Source organism: Saimiri boliviensis, chromosome 19 (assembly GCF_048565385.1).
Source record: "Saimiri boliviensis isolate mSaiBol1 chromosome 19, mSaiBol1.pri, whole genome shotgun sequence".
NCBI lineage: Eukaryota > Metazoa > Chordata > Mammalia > Primates > Cebidae > Saimiri > Saimiri boliviensis.
Genome location: NC_133467.1, coordinates 20,558,439 through 20,570,569, shown reverse-complemented (window position 1 = coordinate 20,570,569; position 12,131 = coordinate 20,558,439). Strand labels below are relative to the sequence as shown.

Genomic DNA, 12,131 nt, shown 5'->3' with positions numbered 1-12,131 from the left:
ACCTAGAAGGTGAAGAAGCTAGAGAGACCCAAAATGGAAATAGGGTTTCTACACTTAGGTTACCACTATTATTTTTTTTTATTCTTTTTTTAGAGACAGGGTTTCACCATGTTGGCCAGGCTGGTCTTGAATTCCTGACCTTGTGATCCACCTGCCTTGGCCTCCCAAAGTGCTGAGATTACAGGTGTGAGCCACCACACCTGGTCTAGGTTACCACTAAATGTGGTAAAACAGCAACACCAGTAGGCTAAGATAAGTTATGTGTATCCACAGAAATACCTAGAGCAACCACTAAGCAAACTACACAAAGTGATATAATCAAAGATATTATAAATAAATAAAAATGAAACTCTTAAAAAATGTTTAAGTTACCCAAAGGAAGCCAAGAAATGAAGAGAAACAAGAAACAGAGGGAATGAACAGAAAACAAATAATAAAATGGCAGACTTACAAACACTGAAACAGATTGGCAAAGTAGATTTTTAAAACTCAATCCAGCTATATACTGTCTACAAGAAATTCACTTCAAACATGACATAGGTTGGATGAAAGTAAAGGGATGGGGAAAGATATATCATACATAATCAATAAAAGCAGAAATGACTGTATTGATAGTAAAGATAAAATGACATTATTAGGGACAAAAAGAGATATTAGCAAAATGGCATTATCCCCCTACTGTATTTGAAATCTTAAGTGGTGATGATAAAGACCTTGATCTTTCATTTAAAAGAAAGACTTCCCATTCATTTAAAATTCCCATTGAAAGCTCTGCTCTTTTCTGCAGCTGATCTAGGCACAATGATTTTCGTACCCATTGAGTGAAAAGTTGCTCAACTTTAATTTTCAGTCAGAACTCTGTAAGCAAAATCAGTTAAGATATCTGTGATGTTGGCTATTATTTCTGCTGTGAATCATCAGTCCTCCTCAATTAGGATACAAACAAAATGAATTTTTTGCTGGCAAATTGATGTGAATGGTCTACCATAGTGGGCTTCATCTTTAATATCATCTTGTCCTTTCTTAAAATAAATTATCTATTTGTAAACCACTGATTTCTTTGGGGCATGGTCTCTATAAATTTATCCTAAAGCATTGATGGTTTCACCATCCTTTTACCCAGGCTTCACCATAAGTTTGATGTTTGTTCTTGCTTCAATTTTAGCAGAATATGTGTTGCTCTTGATAGGGATTTTCTTCAAACTGTTGTCTTATTCTTCCTAGTGCCTCAAGCTAGATCCTGGTCAGATATTTTATCACAAGTTAGTACATGTTTATTGTTGTGCAAAAATCTTTTGAAATAGTTTTTAATATTCTACATTTTCTATGAACTTTTTGAAGACCCTTTGTATAAGAATTTGGTATATAACACAGGTGGCATTTCTAATCAATGGGTATGGCTATTTGATAAACATAATTAAGATAATAGTTAACTAATTGGGAAAAAAATGTATAGGAGTAGATCTTCATTTAGCACTGTACACCAAAATAAATTTCAGAGGAATTAAACATTTAAATATTTAAAATTAGACCATAATGGACATAGAAGAAAATATTCATAACTATGGACATAATCCTAGGATGAAGATGGACTTTCATCTGTAATATATTCACATGAAAAAGATCAAGATTCAAAGTAATATTAGCATTTTGGATTTTTTGATGTATGTGCATAGAATATAGCAAATTGTTAAAAGGAAATATGTCTGGATGTTCGGGTTGTGGATAATTGCATTTGCTTCATTAGGTTTGACGGGATTTTTGCAAACTTTCTGTAAGAGATATGTATTTTCTTTAGCTTTTCTATAATACTTATTATTTCTAATTACAAAAGTGATATTATAACAAAGGAAATGGTGGAGAGGTGTGTAAAGGTAAAGTTCCTAGTAGTCTCCCCATTCCCCACCCCATCTAACTCTTTCCATTCCTAGCCCACGAGGCAATCTAATTAACAGGTTGATGTCCTTGCTTCTCCATGTTCACACACACACACACACACACACACACACACACACACACGGCATATCCATATAGTTTCTGTATTTTTCTTTTCAAAATAGAATTATACTGTTAAAGACATACTGCTCAACAACTTGCATTTGTCACTGTACAAATCAACAAAGATCTAAGTCATTTATAATAAGAATGCTTTGGATATTTCATAATTTATTGAAGCATTCTCCTTTTGAGGTCATTACAAACAATGCAGAAAACATCTTTGAACTTTTATTCTTATATGTTGCTGCACTTATTTCTATAAAAAGGGAGTTCCAAAAGCTGGGTTGCAGAATCAAAAGATACATGCACGCATAATCACAAAAGTATTCCCAGATTACTTTCCAAGGTTATAGTAATCATGGTAAGCAGCATTCTAAGATGTCCTCCTCTTCCCACTGTGTAGGTACCCTGCACTATCACCAGAACTGTGGATATGATAGATTCCCTGATTCTATTGCCTTACTATAGGGACATCATCCAGGTGGATCTTACCTAACCACTTTTAAAGCAAAGCATTTTCTCCAGCTGAACACAGAAAAAGAATTCAGAGATTCTAATGTTACACAGCAATAGAAAATTAATACAGTAAGAATTCACTCTCTTGAAAGCATTGTATGAGGTAACTATATTCATTTTCTCACCAGCACCAAATGTTACTGTTTTTAAATTCAGTCAATTTGATAACTAAAAGAGTACCTTATTTTTGATATATGTTTAATAAAGAGTATCTTTATTTTCCCTGTCTGAGTAAGTAAAATCAAGAAACTTGCCATACGTTTATAGTTAGATTTCCCCTCTGTGAATTACCTGTTCACATGCAGTACTTTGCTTTGACCAATTTGCTATAGTGTCATTTGGGTAATTCTTGTCAAGCGCTTAAGCAATTTCTAAGCAACAACATAGGTGCTAAGCTGACTTGCTGCCTTTTCAAATTTTAATTGGAAAGGAGACAACAAGCCCAATGTCCCTTTGTCCCTAAGTCCCATCAGGGAAGGGAATGACACAGAACAGTCCTGGGCAGATGCTGCACACACATCCATGTCCCATCCCAGATGAGGAACCCTGAGCTTAGGAAAATTCCCATCTTTTAAGTGGCTGCAAGCAAATCTGCTCAAACTTTGCTCCACAGAGAGAAACTATATTATCCTTTTCAGGAAACAAATCTACTACCTGACTGGAAAGATACCATCTCTAGCTTCCAAGCCTGTGTGCTATACAAACATCCCGGAAAAGACAGTCTGGAACTAAAGCTGTCATAGATGTGTAAAAACACAAAGGTGAATGGCCTCTGAACAGATCCACCTCTCATTTCCACATTTTTATGACTACAGCACTCTGTTGGCCATTCAAAATAATCTGATCAATAGCAGGTAAGACCAGACCACTTCTACTCAATTTGTGAGCACCTGCAGATCTCTTAGGACCAGTATTTTCCAGGACAGAGGCAAGTTAATGCCTGGCTTTCACACAATTGTAATCCCAAGGGAAAAGATGGAAACCCTGGGGAAAAAAAGTGTTTACAATGGTTAGAGTTCCCCCACCATGGACACACATCAGTCACCAACCTAGTTTGACAAAGGCTTTGGGGTTTAATCCCAACAGTGTAAGAATGGGTTATCTGTAATTTATTAAGAAAGCATACACATCATGTATCATAATAATAGCTAACACTATATTAACACTATTGTAGTAGCTTAACATATTTAGCCCTTGAAAAATCTCCCAATAGTGTAGTTGGTATGAGTACCATTATATTAAATAAGAAAAACAACAAAAGCATCTTAACCGGTCGTCATCAAAAAGAAATTCAAATTGAAAACCATTGCTTTAGTTAAATGAACTCTTTAAAAATTTGTAATAGATGTTTCCTTAATGTGATAAAGAATATCAGCATTGACAACCAACATCATACCTAAGAATGAAAAACTGAAGATAATTATGTTAAGCCTATGCAAAAGAGAGACAAACAACAGAGAAGGTCGGTGACGTTGTTTTATGAAACAATTCTCAATACAGATGACACTATTCTAACAGTGTAACATATTTAGCCCTTTAAAACCTCCCAGTAGTGTGGCTGGTATGAGTACAACTGTATTAAACAAGAAAAACAATGAAAGCATCTTAACTGGTCATTGTCGGAAAGAAATTATGGAAAGATTAATCCAGATTAATCCTGTTTCTGTAACGCCACTGCCCAGTGAGTGCAATTTTTCACCAGGAAGACACTCTCTAAGCTATAGGCTTCAGAAGTCTAACTGTCCTCTTCCCTCTCCTCTCCACCTCTCCCACACAGTCTCAGAGTGTACACAGTTGTTCCCAACCTCCCATGATTGGGAAGGACTCAAACACCATGATGGTAGGTCAGCTTTCTGTCATCTCATCCAAAGGAAAAGCACACTAAGCCGGGAGTGAATAAACCTGACCTAAATGGCAGCAGAGAGAATGAGTAGAGAAAAGAGTCCCTGAGTCTGAGACCTTAGGGCCACAGGAAAGGGGCCAATTTCTAGCCCAGTGGCATTGCTGGTTAGCGCTTGTGACCATAATTAATTTGTGGACTCAACTTGGTGGGAGTTTTCTAGTTGACATTTCAAATTTGCGAGAAATTTGACTAAGTACTATTGAGGAGAAAATTACCGTTTGCTTGAATTTTAGAAGGGGAGATTAGAACAGGCCACTGGGCAAATCACAGGTACAACGATGGAGAGAACCTGCCTGTGTCTGTCCTCTTCAACCCAAGAAGCAGGCTCTTCAGCCACCACAGGGGGCTCAACACGCCTTCTTTATTATCTGCAGCTCAGTGTACACATGACCTCTCACTAATTGTGATGCTGTGATAGAACTTTCATTTCTGAGGGCAGTATTTCTCTTCCTTTCACTCAAGTACACAAAATTACACTTTCTAAAACTGAGAAAAGGCTGAGTTCTTCAGAACAAGTCAGCCATAATAATAATGCTTCAGACGTTCCAGGTGTCTGTAACGCCAGCAGTTAGAGTGAAACCTTTTCTTTGAACCCATTCGACCAGGGTGAAACTCTGCCAGGGGTGAAAAAGAAAGCAGCACATGGTTTCATGGTATTCGCCCTACCACCTTCCACAGTGAGGAGACAGAAACCCAGAGGGTGAAGAGCCTGGGAAGTATGTAACAGTTACTATTTGTCATGAAGGTAACTATTCAGGATCTGTTCTGTTCAACCAACTTCTAATGACTTGGTCAGGAAAATAAAGTAAGAGACCTAAATACAGCATTGCAACTTGAGAGTCTGAGAGATTAGAGTTCTGCTGTGACCTGTGTAGCCTTTCTAACCTATTGACTCCAATTTTGGGGGGATGCCCTATTTCTAGGACGTCTTCAGAACTTCAACAGTAAGAACAAAAAAATGACAGAAGGGTGATAAGGAGGAATAAATACTGCCAACTTGTGTCTAAGTTACTTAGCATAAAGCTGGGACATAATAAGTACTTAATAAAAATAGTTATTACCAGGTGTGACTCATAAGGGTGGCTAATACAAAAGCGGATTTATCTTTTATTGCTTCAGTTCTGCATTAGCACTATCTCTGGGGTCACTATTAGATGCCAGGGCAATGCTCATCATGATGGGCACTTACAATGTATCAGGCATATTGGTGCTAAAAGCTTCAGGTACTCATTTCACTTAGTTTCACAGGAGTCCAATGAAGTAAGTATGGTTATACATTGCTCATCAATGACAAACACAACCAGAGCCCTGGTCAGTCTGATTCCAAAACTCTTGTTCTTAACTATTGTGTTTATATGGCCAAGCTCTACAGAAAGGTTTCTGGCAGAAATAGCATGACAGGTATAGGAGGGAGGATCACACTAAGGGAAGAATGACATCACAAGGATCCCAGGGAGTGTAAAACACTACTGTAAGTGCAAATCCTTCTTGTGTCAGGCCTAAATTCAATAACCAATGAGATTTGCTTACCTAAAAAAAATGTTACCCAGATCCTCTCAGATAATTTAAATGGGAGATCCCAAGTCTTATTTTCATGTTCCCAGCCTTTTCTGACAACTTCTAATTCAATTCCAAGTCTTAAAATTAAAAATATACTACATTCTCCCATTTTGTGTGTCCAGAGATCTTGTTTATCTTGTTAACTACTACATGGCCAGCACTTTGCACAATGCTTGGGATACAGTATGTGTTCAATTAATTTTTTAATGAATGAATTTATATATCTTTTACACCCTTCTGATTGTTCCTCCAAAATGATGCATTGCTGGTTATCTCTAGCCTCCCTGAAATAGATGAGAAATATTTTTTCCTTCTTCTCTGAAGCCCGTTCATTTCAGGCATGGATTACTTTAACAACATTTGTCATTGTCTCTAGTAAGTAACCCTACATCAGCATGAAAATCCTTTATAACTAGGAGGCAGAGCTTGATGAACTTTCACTGGAAAGTAAAGTCTTCCAAAAATTGCATTTTACATCTTAACAAATCAAATATGATCTCAGAGCACAGCAAAAACATAGGTGATTATATAAATATGGAATGACCTTCTTTCCACACAAATCATGTTTCAAAATTAAAGGAATGGGAGGCATAGCAAGGGGAGGAGATTTCCAGAGCATATACTACCAGAACCATTCTGGAAATAAATTGATATGATGATATGAGTTAGCCAATTAATCAAGAAGGAAGATAAGGGAAGAATTCCCTCTAAAAACATCCAAAAGCCCTATAAGAATGTGAGATCAGCCACAGTGGCTGTACACAAATAGATCAAATTGCTTCTCAACAAAAATGTCTTGAGGAACAACGTATTTGTAATCCAAACATAAAATTAAAAAATTTTGCTAGTGCACAAAAAAACATAGTAGCTGCCCTACTTGTCCAATGAGCATAAATTGTTGCTGCTGGAAGATCTCATTTCCCCTGGCCACTGACTCCATTATTACTAACAGACTTTTAAAAATTGGTAAGCTAGTTTCCCATAGGACATTGTAGGTCATAATCATAACTCCTATTTTGTATAAAAAGGACTTAATGGTGACTAAGAGCACCCCTACATTTCAAAGTCAAATGAACATCGACATTTCTCACCTTTCTTTTGATCTTTTTGTGACATTAAATGCAGTTCATTTTCCTTTACAAAACTCTCTCTTCCCATGGTTTAAGTCCATACTCTCACCTGGTTCTTCTAGTTCTTTGGACATTCTGAGTTTCATTTAGTTTTTCTCTGCCTAAATGTTAATTTACTCAAGTCTCTGTCCTTAGTCCTCATTCTCATCCGTGGTTTCAATTCTGTCTCTATGTTCTTTAAAAAAAAAAAAAAAAACAGTTTAAATAGGCAACCCAGCCCTCTCTCCCAAACTAGCTTCACACATCCAACTGCCCCTGGTAAGCTCCACTTGAGTAGCCAAACTCAAACATCATGGCCCAAAATTGAACTCATCACGTCTTCCCCATTATCTGCTCCTCTGTGTTTTCTAACAATGGTAGAAAATATAGCACCAGCCAAGTTGTAGCCAAATCAGCAATTTGGCAATCATCTTCCCTTCCTTACCTACACTCCAAAAGATTAACCATGAATCTATATAAATGCTGTAACTTAGTTATTTCTCACATCCATTTCTTCTCTCATTTCCCAGTGCCACTATCTTTTTTCAGGTTCTCCTCAGTCTCCCTTCTTGCACCCTTGATAACAGTGCAATAGCAATAATGTGTAAAAACGAAACACAAATCCATAATAATCTCACTCAAAATCATTGAATTATTCTTTATTATTTTAGAATAATTATAAAATATTCCCCATTGTCTGCGAGGCCCCTCATATACTGCCTTCTGCTAAACTGTGGCCTCGTCTCTTGACAAACTTCTTGATCTTCTCAGAAAATGCCTCACTTCTTCAATCTTCCCTCTGTTTTATACACCGTGCCCCCGCCTAGAATGTCTCTTCTCCCTTTTTCTGCATACCAAACTTCCACACATCCTTCCAAATTTAAACTAGTCGTGTCCTCCCCATCTCCTCCCCGTACACTCTTTTCATAACATCCGTCACTGTAACCTAACCACCACCGATTCCTATCTCTACTCTTCCTATCTTCCTACCTGCTATACCATTCCTTTTTGTACTGTTTTACCAATTAATCATGGTTGATGTGTCTTTCTGGTCTCTTCCCTTTTAGATGATAAATTCCCTGAGTTCGAGGTGTGTGTCTTTCATTTTCATGTGTTTATAATCTAACTAGTGCTTAGCAGATGGTAGAGATTCAAAAATATTTGTCGAATAAATGGGTGGGAGCGTGAGTGGATGAATGGATAGATGGAGAACATGAAGACAAAACACAATAATTAGTCTTAATGGTCCCTCCTCATTCCAATCATTGTTGTGAGTCCTGATAATGAATCACCACCTAACAAGAAGTTAGTTTTCATTCCTTGGATAGGGCTGAATAAACACTTGAATTTTTTCTCTCTGGCCCTCATTTTTAGCTTTCACTATGGAAGTTTGCTTCCAATACCTTACTCTAAAGCAAATAACACAATGAAATTGATTATTTCCACTTACTGTGTTAAAATCACCTTCTAATTCTGTCTCATTGAGATTACATACCCAGATCTCATCAACTGGTCTTTGGGGAATTTCAAAAACCATTAGTCAGAAGTTTAAAGATTATTAATCTCTTATCCTAACTTTAGAGATGGCTCATCTCATCCATTATACATGGATTTTATTATTTCAACTCTCAGGCAATAACGTACTTTCCAATTTTGTAAGGGTACTTCTCAGTTGCTACATTTAACTATTACTAGTTCTTACATAATGTCAAAACTCAAAAGACTGAAAAAGAGGCTTTAAGAGTCAAGAGAGAAAATCTCAACAAATGGGGAAATAATTTTTGCAATCCTGTTGTGGTTCATAAGCATGATAATTGGATTTTCACACTAATACATGAGATGTGCATTGTTACAACAGTTTGAGGGAGGCACATCTCACACAAAGTTTGTTGGCGCATTACCCATCTGATGTGAAAGAAAATAAAAAAGATAAAAAAGGAAATATTTTGACCAGAGTGATTTTAACATGCGGAATAATTCAGATGTAGAGGATTATATTATATGTACACCAAATGGAAAGAGCCCATGCTTAACACACTTAGTAAAGATGTTTCATATAGAATCCCAGTTTTTTAGTTCTTTAGGCAAGTTGTTCCACAAATCTAAGCTTTAATATATTCATCCTCAATATGAGAGCAAGAACATGGGAATCAGGCAGAGTGGTATATGCACTACATATTTCATTTATATGCAATCATCAGAAACTGAATAAGCACTAATGTATGACTGCATTTCTCAGGAACCTATTGAATATCCCTTTAATTGCAAAAATATATACTATTATTGAAATACATTTATATAAGAAAGGTATAATGGCTCTATTTTTTAAGATGCCATTTAGATACTTTTCTAATGGCTCAAGGTAATTGATGTTCTCAAGATCAAGGTTCTCCTCTGTGTTGCCTTGCTTCTACAGCTGGAGGGATGGAGTAATCAAATCTCCAGCCAACATTTATTGAACTCATTATTCATGAGACATATGCTAAATGCTTTAAAAACATTATCTCATTTAATGCAGCAATCCTATGAGGGACATGTGAACATTATCTATTTCAGTGAAAAATGAACTAAAACACAGAGAGAATAATAAGAATTTGCCCAGTCACACATCACTAACTGGCAAAGACAGGTGTGCCCAACCCCCAGTCTTTTCATGCACAACCTCCACACAATCTTCTTATCAAAAACCTGTTTTTCAAAATTGATCTCATGAAGGTAGAGTATGCACTGGGAAATCAACAAATGCATGTGACTCTCTTTTTTGCTGTGGTCTGAAGCTGAACCTGCCATAACTTTGCAGTATGCCTACCGTATGGCCTGCAAACTTGATGATAATGACTCTGACATTTTACAAAACAGTTTGCTGACCACTGCCAATATGAAAAGACACAGAAAAGTTAAAATATTCAGTTTATCTGGAAGTTTTTTAAATTAACTTTTTCATACCTAACAAAGTAGCTTCAGAAAATAACAAGAGAATTAAAGAAAAGTAAAGAGAAGAATATAATATGCTTATGGATTATAAAACCTAAAATTGTTACAATGTCATTTCACCCCGTATGGTTCAATAGACTCAGTTTAATCCCAATTTAAGATCCTAGCTAAGGTTTGTTTTGTTTTGTAAATTGACAAGTGAATTCTAAAATATAAATGGAAATGTAAGAGACCTAGAAAAGCCAAGAGAATCTAACAAAAGAACAAAGCTGGCAGACATACACTGTCCAGCTTCAAACCATTATGAAACAGAAGAAATTAAGACACTGTGTAATATTGCCACAAGAATGGAGCAATGGTACAGAATAGCTATTGAGCAAGAAACATACCTACACATACACAGTCACCTGATTTGTGTCAAAGATGCTAAGTCAGTCAGGAAAGTATAGTCAATTCAATAGATAGTAATGGACTCAGTAGATACCCATTTTTTAATTAAGCTTAACCTCAATCTATGCTTCATGCAAAAACTTATTCCAAATGAACCACAGACCTAAATGTAAAAGCTAAAACAACATATATTCTAATAGAAAAAATAGAGGAATCTCTTTCTGAATTTGGGAAAGACAAAGATTTCTTAAATAGGACACAAAAAGCACTAAACACGAAAAAATATTAATATATTGAATTTTCTTAAAATCAAGCATGTGTTCATCAAAAGGCACTATTAAGATAATGAAAATGCAAGAAACACAAAAATAAGACATTTTTCATACATATACCTAGCAAATAATTATTATTCAGAATATATCTTCAACATTTTATAAATTGGTAAGGAAAAGACAAAAAAAAAATCCAATGGACAAAAAAAGCCAAAATCCAGTATTTTAATAAAAAAGACACTCAAATAACAATTAAATGTGTTAAAATGTGCCCATCATCAGTAGTAATTGGAGAAATGCAAATTTAAAAACCACAAATGAGCTAGGCACAGCAGCTCATGCCTATAATCCCAACACTTTGGGAGGTGGAGGCAGGAGGATTGCTTGAGGCCAGGAGTTAAAGACCAGCCTAGACAATACAGTCAGATGCTTTCTCTACAAAAAAAAAAAAGAATGTTTAATTAGCCAGCCATGGTAGTATGCACTTGCAGTGGCAGCTAATTGGGAGGCTAAGGCAGGAGGATCATTTGAACCCAGGAATTTGAGGCTGCATTGAACAGTAATTGTGCCACTGAACTCCAACCTGGATGACAAAACAAGACCCTGACTCAAAAATAAAATAAAATCCACAATGGGATACCACTACATAGAGTTACCAAAATTAAATACGGACAATGCCAAGTGTTGACAGCATTTGGAGCAACTGGAATTCTCATACAGTAATGATATGAAAGTAAATTGGTGCCATTATTTTACAAAAATGTTCAGTGATATCTACTAAGACAAAACAGATCTTTATTCTATGATTTAGCAATTATACTACTGGGCATTTATCAATAAATATAAATGTTGATGGTCTCCATTGAAGACATGTACAAGAATGTTCTCAGAAAGGTTATTTATTATACCCCTAAACTGGAAACAACTGAAATGATTGTCAAGAATAGAACAGAGAAAAATTCATGCAATGGAATTCTTCAGAACAATAAAAAAAACCTATTGATACAGAAAACAACACAGATAAAACTTAAACCATAATGCTGAGCCAAAAACACATACTGTATGTTTCTAATTATATAAAGTTCAAAACCACACAAAACTTATCAATATTGGTATAGGTTTGAACAGTGGTTTCCTTTGAGTGGATATTTACAGAAAGCAGATACAATGGAGACTTCTGCAGCTCAAGAAATGTTCTACATTTTGATGAGGCAGTTACAAAGTGGGGTGTGTGTATGTACATATGTGTAAAAATTCTTTGAAATAGACATTTAAGATTTGCACATTTTACTGCGTGTAATGTATACTCGATATTTTTAAAGTTTCCTAATACATAAAGCAAAAATTTTTAAATATACAAAGAGAAGTTAAGAACTTCACCATCCCAGTATTTAATGTCAACATGCATCTCTCATTAATAAACAGCGATGCACAGGGTGGCTTGTACCT

At 35.9% G+C, this 12,131-nt stretch overlaps 1 protein-coding gene and 1 pseudogene across 1 annotated transcript in view; one reads left to right on the top strand and one right to left on the bottom strand.

The window, feature by feature from the left end:
- Positions 1 to 12,131, bottom strand: part of TNFSF4 (TNF superfamily member 4) — a 111,123-nt gene that overhangs the window by 84,860 nt on the left and 14,132 nt on the right. The gene's annotated exons all lie outside the window — the stretch shown is intronic.
- LOC120360268 (small nucleolar RNA U13) lies at positions 8,873 to 8,997 on the top strand (annotated as a pseudogene).